Source organism: Chiloscyllium plagiosum, chromosome 11 (assembly GCF_004010195.1).
Source record: "Chiloscyllium plagiosum isolate BGI_BamShark_2017 chromosome 11, ASM401019v2, whole genome shotgun sequence".
In the NCBI taxonomy this organism is placed as follows: Eukaryota; Metazoa; Chordata; class Chondrichthyes; order Orectolobiformes; family Hemiscylliidae; genus Chiloscyllium; species Chiloscyllium plagiosum.
The window spans coordinates 87,535,752-87,542,656 of record NC_057720.1 but is presented as its reverse complement, the minus strand read 5'-3'; the positions used below and the strand labels follow the sequence as shown (position 1 = coordinate 87,542,656).

The following is a 6,905-nucleotide window of genomic DNA, read 5'->3' as shown; positions in this document are numbered from 1 at the left end:
CTTTGGGGATAGTGACCATAATTTGGTGATTTTTACTCTCGTGATGGAGAGGGATAAGTGTGTACTACAGGGCAAGAGTTATAGCTGGGGTCAGGGAAATTATGATGCGGTGAGGCATGACTTAGGATGTGTGGCTTGGAAAAGTAGACTCCAAGGCAAGAGTGTAAATGATATGTGGAACTTGTTCAAGGGGCAACTATTGAGTGTCCTTGATAATTATGTACCCGTCAGGCAGGGAGGAAAGGTTCGTGTGAGGGAGCCGTGGTTTAATAAGGAATTGGAATCCCTTGTTAAATGGAAGAGGGCGGCCTATGTAAAGATGAGGTGTGAAGGTTCAATTAGGGCGATTGAGAGTTATAGGGTAGCCAGGAAGGACCTGAAGAGAGAGCTAGGAGCAGCAAGGAGGGGACATGAAAGGTCCTTAGTTGGTAGGATTAGGGAAAACCCTAAGGCTTTCTATAGGTATGTCAGGAATAAAAGAATGACTAGGGTAGGAATAGGTCCAGTCAAGGATTGTAGTGGGAAGTTGCGTGTGGAGGCTGAAGAGATTGGGGAGAAACTGAATGGATACTTTTCGTCAGTATTCACTCAGGAACAGGACATTGTTGCTTGGTGACTTTTAGGAGTGCATCGTGTAAGCAGTATACACTCCTGCAACTGTGTTGGGGGGAGTGGATGTTTGTAGATGTGGTGCCAATCAAATAGACTGCTTTGTTCTGGATTCTGTCAAACTTTCTTGATTGTTGCTGGAGCTGAATATTTCCGGGAAAGTGTGGGGAGATTTACACTTTGTAGATGGTGGTGAGTCCGGTTGAGTTCCTAATCAATGGTAACCCCCAAGATGTTGATATTAAGGGATTCAGTGAAGATGTCATCATTGAAATTTACATGATGATGGTTGAATTCTCTCTGTTTATCACCTGACATTTGTTATGGTGCGAATGTCACTTTTATTTTATTATTATTTATTACATTACAGTGTGGAAACAGGCCCTTCGGCCCAACAAGTCCACGCCGACCCGCCGAAGCGAACCCACCCATACCCCTACCCCTACCCCTACATTTACCTCTTACCTAACACTACGGGCAATTTAGCATGGCCAATTCACCTGGCCCTGCACATCTTTGGACTGTGGGAGGAAACCGGAGCACCCGGAGGAAACCCACGCAGACACGGGGAGAACGTGCAAACTCCACACAGTCAGTCGCCTGAGGCGGGAATTGAACCCGGGTCTCTGGCGCTGCGAGACAACAGTGCTAACCACTGTGCCACCGTGCCGCCCACTTGCTCCTTTTCATCCGGAGCCCGAATATTGTCGAGGTCCTGCTGCATTTTTGGGCATGGACTATTTTAGAATCTGAGGAGTTGCAAATAGTGCTGAACATTGTGTATGGTCTCAGCAAGGTGTTGTGAGAATGTGAACAGAGGCGCTACAGATTGTCGTTAGTTCTAAGATGGAACAGACTTGGGAGTCAGGATTGGCCAATCAGCAATTCTTCCTGGATATGAGGTTGACATGTTTTATGCTGCCACTGCCAAAGAGGAGTCTGAGAGGGGACATGATTGAAATGTATGACAGGCATCAACAGGATGGATGAGAAGAAACATTTCCCAATGGAGGAAGGATCAATGACCAAATTTAAAGTAAGGGGCAGGAGGTTTAGAGGAGTTGTGAGGGAAAATATTTTCATCCAGAGGGCAATGTAAATCTGAAACTCACTGCCTGTAAGTGTGGTAGAGCCAGAAACCCTTGTAACATTTAGGAAGTGTTTAGATGTTCACTTGTGATGCTCAGGCATAAACGGCTACGGGCCAAGTGCTGGAAAATGGGATTAAATTTTGAATTAGAATTAGAATCCCTACAGTGTGGAAACAGACCCTTTGGCCCAACACATCCACACTGATCCTCAAAAGAGTAACCGACCGTACCTCTTCTCCTACCCTATATTTACCCCTGACTAATGCACCTAACCTACACCTCACTGGACACTATGGGCAATTTACCTATCCTGCACATTTTTGTGATTTATGAGAGGAAACCAGAGCACCCGGAGGAAACCCACGCAGACATGGGGAAAATGTGCAAATTCCACACAGTCGCCTAAGGCTGGAATCGAACCTGGGTCCCTGGTGCTGTGAGGTAGCAGTGCTAACCACTGAGCCACCGTGCTGCCCAAAATATTTAGATTGTGTTTTCATTGGTGCAAATTCAATGGGCTGAAAAGCCTTATTCTGTGCAATAGACCCTCTATGAATCTATACTTGCCTTGGAGATGATGGAGCAATGGTTGAGTACATCAGTTCTTGGGCTGAGAGGGTTGCCAAGAAATGGGACTGATTTAAACTGGGCCTCTGCTTTTTGCAGTTCAGAAGAATGAGAGAGAACCTCTTTGAAACATTCAAAATTCTGAAGGGATTTGGAAGGGTAGACATTGAACGGTGAGTATTAAGGAGTTAATTATTTATAACTGAGATGAAGAGTAATTTCTTCTCTCTGCCAATGCGTTGTTTACTGTAGAGAGTTGTGGATTCTACATCTGAGTATTTTCAAGGCTATGAGAAGCAGTCTTCTGTTTTCTCAGTGAATCAAGGGACACTGAGAGTTGATGGGAGACTAGAGTTCAGTGTTACCAAAAAGTCACCCTTTTTCTTTGCTCGGTGGCACAAGCAGACTTAAGAAATCATGTGGTGTATTCCTGTTCCTATTTCTTGTATTCATAAACAAAAGAAAAAAAGATTTAATTTTTTTTCTTATCTGTACAAGAAATCTCAAGAATACTTTACAGAATGTTGGAATACAGTGACTTTAGTTATGAATTCAATTTATCTTCCACAGTAAAAATATTATAGTCTCCCTACCGAACAGCAATTTTTCATGAGATTCAGACTTCCAGTAACTAGCTGAAAGAAGATGCAACTCAATTTCACATTTTAAAACTTTCTCTGTAATAAATAGCTTTAAAAAATCGACAAAGCACCATTTTCTTTCTGTAGGCAACTTTTGCTGTCATAAAGTATAAATTAAATAAATCTATTACACTTACCATACATTTCACTGTCCTCAGAATTAAAATCCTTATTGCAAGTGGTGCACAGTTGTTTCCAGCTTGTACTGTGTTCCCGTATCCCGTCTTTGCAGAGTCATAACTTCATGTGACCATCTCCAAGCACTTCCGTCTATTTTCTGAGAGTTTCTTCAAATCATCATCAGCAGTTAATCCACTTCCAATGATTCTTCAGCCCACTAGCTGTCTCAGAATGGGTTTCCAGGAATCCTTAGATAGCTGATAACCTTCCACTAGACACTATCTTCCTCTAACATTTAGGTAGTGTTATCTCACAAAGCCAAGCAGCCTCTTCTCTGCCTGCGGGCCACACAGAATGACTGTTTGATTTGATTAGATTAGATTAGATTCCCTACAGTGTGGAAACAGGCCCTTCGGCCCAACAAGTCCACACCGACCCTCCAAAGAGCAACCCACCCAGACCCATTCCCTTGACTAATGCATCTAACACTACAGGCAATTTAGCATGGCCAATTCACCTAACCTTCACACCTTTGCTTTGTACTGTGTGACGAAACTGGAGCATCCGGAGGAAACCCATACACTGGGAGAATGTGCAAACCCCACACGGACAGTTGCCGAGGCGGAAATTGAACCCGGATCCCTGGTGCTGTGAGGCAGCAGTGCTAACCACTGAGCCACCGTGCTGTCCAAAATTTGATTGCAATCCTCATTGATTTGAAGGGAAGCCTATAATCTTAATATTAACAGGAGCCTCTTCTGCATTGTTCTCAGTGGCAGCATAAAACACACCAAACTCACATGCAGGTAAAATAACTGATTGGCCAATCGTGATCCCCAACCCTATTTCTTCTGAGAAGTAAATGGACAGTTTGTAGCACTTTTCTGGGACTTTGGGAAACTCGGGTAATACTCATGGTCAACTCTGAGACTGCGACCATTGTCTCTAACTGCAAATATGTGGAGACTTTTCTCAGTTTTAAAAACCAAAGCCTTTCATTGGTGTCCAGCAACCAAAATGGCAGACTCCAGGACAAAACAGAAATAGCTGGAAAAGCTGAGCAGGTCTGGCAGCACCTGTGAAGAGAAATCAGAGTTAATGTTTTGGGTCCAGTGACCTTCCTCAGCACAGGTGGATGACTGCCTTCATTCACCCTAAATTTAAATATGCAGATCCAGTCCAAAGATGTGTAGGTTATGTAGATTGGACATGCTAACAAGAAAAGTTGCCCCATAGGATGTGCAGGCGTGATGGATAAGCCATGGGAAATGCGGTTGTAAGGTGGATCCGGGTAGGATGCTCTTTGCAATGTTGGTGTAAACCTGATGGGCTGAATGGCCGCTCTGCTCTGTCAGGATTTTATGATTCTGTGAAAACATAATGATCTTATTCAGCTCATGATTATAACACTAACAGTAAAATGTTTGTTGGTGCACTGAGCCAGAGGATACCTGTGCTCATTTTGGAAGCAATCAATATTTCATAATTTAGGCAAAATGAAGAAGGGTCACATTGAACTTGAAATATTAATTCTGCTCCTCTCTCCATGAATGTTCCTAAACCTGTTCCGCTTCTGTACTTGTTCAAGATTTCCAGTATCCGTAGTATTTTACTTTTACATGTTGTACTCAGAGTGTGCATCTCCTGTCTCTAGGGAATGATTTGGTGAAGGGTGGAATTGCCAGTAGAATGTCATCTTCTTTGTATCTGTTGAGGTTGATCTTCCATCGTTGTTGTGTTGTCTGAATATAACGTTTGTGCTCCAAGTCAAAACCCGATTCAGAAGCTCTCCGTTTCCAACGGAAACCAGGACTTATCCGTTCTAATTTGAAAGCTGCATTTTTAGATCTAATAGAATCATAGAGTCATACAGCATGGAAATGGACCCTTTGGTCTAACCAGTCCATGCCAAACATAATCCCAAACTAAACTAGTTCCACCTGCCTGCTGCTGGTCCATATTCCTCCAAATCTTTCCTATTCATGTACTTATCTAAGTGACTTTTAAATGTGGTAACCATACCTTCCTATGCTTGGCCCACTTCCCTCCAAACGTTTTTCATTTATCTACTTACCTAAATGTCTTTTAAACATTGTGGCTGTGCCTGCGTCCACCACTTCATCTGGAAGTTCATTCCACACCCAAACCACTTAATGTGTAAAAAGAAAAGTTGCCCTCATGTCTTTTTAAAATCTTTCCCCTCTCACCTTAAAAATATGGCCCCGGTCTTGAAATTCCCCATCCTAAGGAAAAGAAACCTGTCCATTCATCATATCTTTGCCCCTCATGATTTTATAATCCTCTATAAGGTCACCCTTCCAACCTCTTACACTGCAGTGGAAAAAGAAGTCCTAGCCCCCTCGACTCTCTCTGAACTCAAACCCTCCATTCCCAGCAACATCTTGGTAAATCTCTTCTGAACCCACTCAAGCTTAATAATATCCTTCCTATAACAAGCAACCAGAACTCCATACAGTTCTCCAGAAGAGGTAGACTATTGGAACAAGAAGATAGAATAGAATCCCTACAGTGTGGAAATAGGCCCTTCGGCCCAATAAGTCCACACCGACACTCCAAAGAGTAACCCACCCACACCCATTCCCCCAACTTATATTTACTCCTGACTAATGGACCTAATCTACACATCCTTGAACATTATGGAAATTAAGCAAGGCCAATTCACCTGACCCCCACATCTTTGGATTGTGGGAAGAAACCAGACCACTCGGAGGAGACCCACGCAGACACTGGGAGAATGTGCACAGGCCCACACAGACAGTTCGCCTGAGACTGGAATCGAACCAGGTCTCTACCGCTGTGCGGCAGCAGTGCTAGCCATGTGCCATCCCTAAGATATTTTACTGCTCTCTTCCGAAGGAAATAAACTCACCCAGAATGTATTTCAAACTTGCTGATACCTTATTTATGTCACCACATGGAAAGTAAAGTCATTTTTATGGGTGCAAGCTAAAATAGGCCATTACAATTTTAGAAGAGAAATTGTCTTTGTAAAATATTTGATGATCATTTAAGTAAAGATTAATTTGAGAAATGACACTCACATTGCACACTGTGAGCACTTAGGTAATTGCCATTGACATTGTATGGGATCCATGAGACCAATGGGGATAACTGCACAGTACCTTTGAGGTCTGATTACACTCAATTTTATTTCAGTTGTCAAGGAGCCATTTTGCCTGGTGATAATGATGCAAGATAATTGGTGAATCAAGGATTGCTTTAGAGTCCCCGGACTCATTGCTGCGAAGAAAAAAATTGTACAATTCTGAGATGTAGCCATGAGTAGAATACAGTGTACAAAATGAAAATTAAAAGCTTGAGACCATTTTTTTTCACATTTGAAATTGCAAAGACCATAATTTGGATTGCACCCAAACAGTCCCACACAGCAGAGTGGCAACAAAATAGAAATGAGATCTCTTCAAATCAGAATTGATTACTGTAATTCAGTATGAAACCCCTTGGACCTTTTTGAAAAGAGGAAAATTAGTTTTAAAAACAGCAAAATCTATTCTCTGTTTTTCCCGTAGTGGTATATGGACCTCTGCTGGTGAACAAAAGACATGAACTCTGCATGTTTTATTATGCTTATTTAATTTGAGATTAATTTGAGAAATGACACTCACATTGAGGTGGAGAATAGGTCGTACGAGGATAGGTTGAGAGTGCTAGGCCTTTTCTCGTTGGAATGGTGAAGGATGAGGGGTGACTTGATAGAGGTTTATAAGATGATCAGAGGAATAGATAGAGTAGACAGTCAGAAACTTTTTCCCCGGGTGCAACAGAGTGTTACAAGGGGACATAAATTTAAGGTGAAGGGTGGAAGGTATAGGGGAAATGTCAGGGGTGGGTTCTT

At 42.6% G+C, this 6,905-nt stretch overlaps 1 protein-coding gene across 3 annotated transcripts in view; it reads left to right on the top strand.

Moving 5' to 3' along the window:
• The window catches only part of astn1 (astrotactin 1), a 2,190,072-nt gene that overhangs the window by 1,407,668 nt on the left and 775,499 nt on the right, over window positions 1–6,905 (top strand). The gene's annotated exons all lie outside the window — the stretch shown is intronic.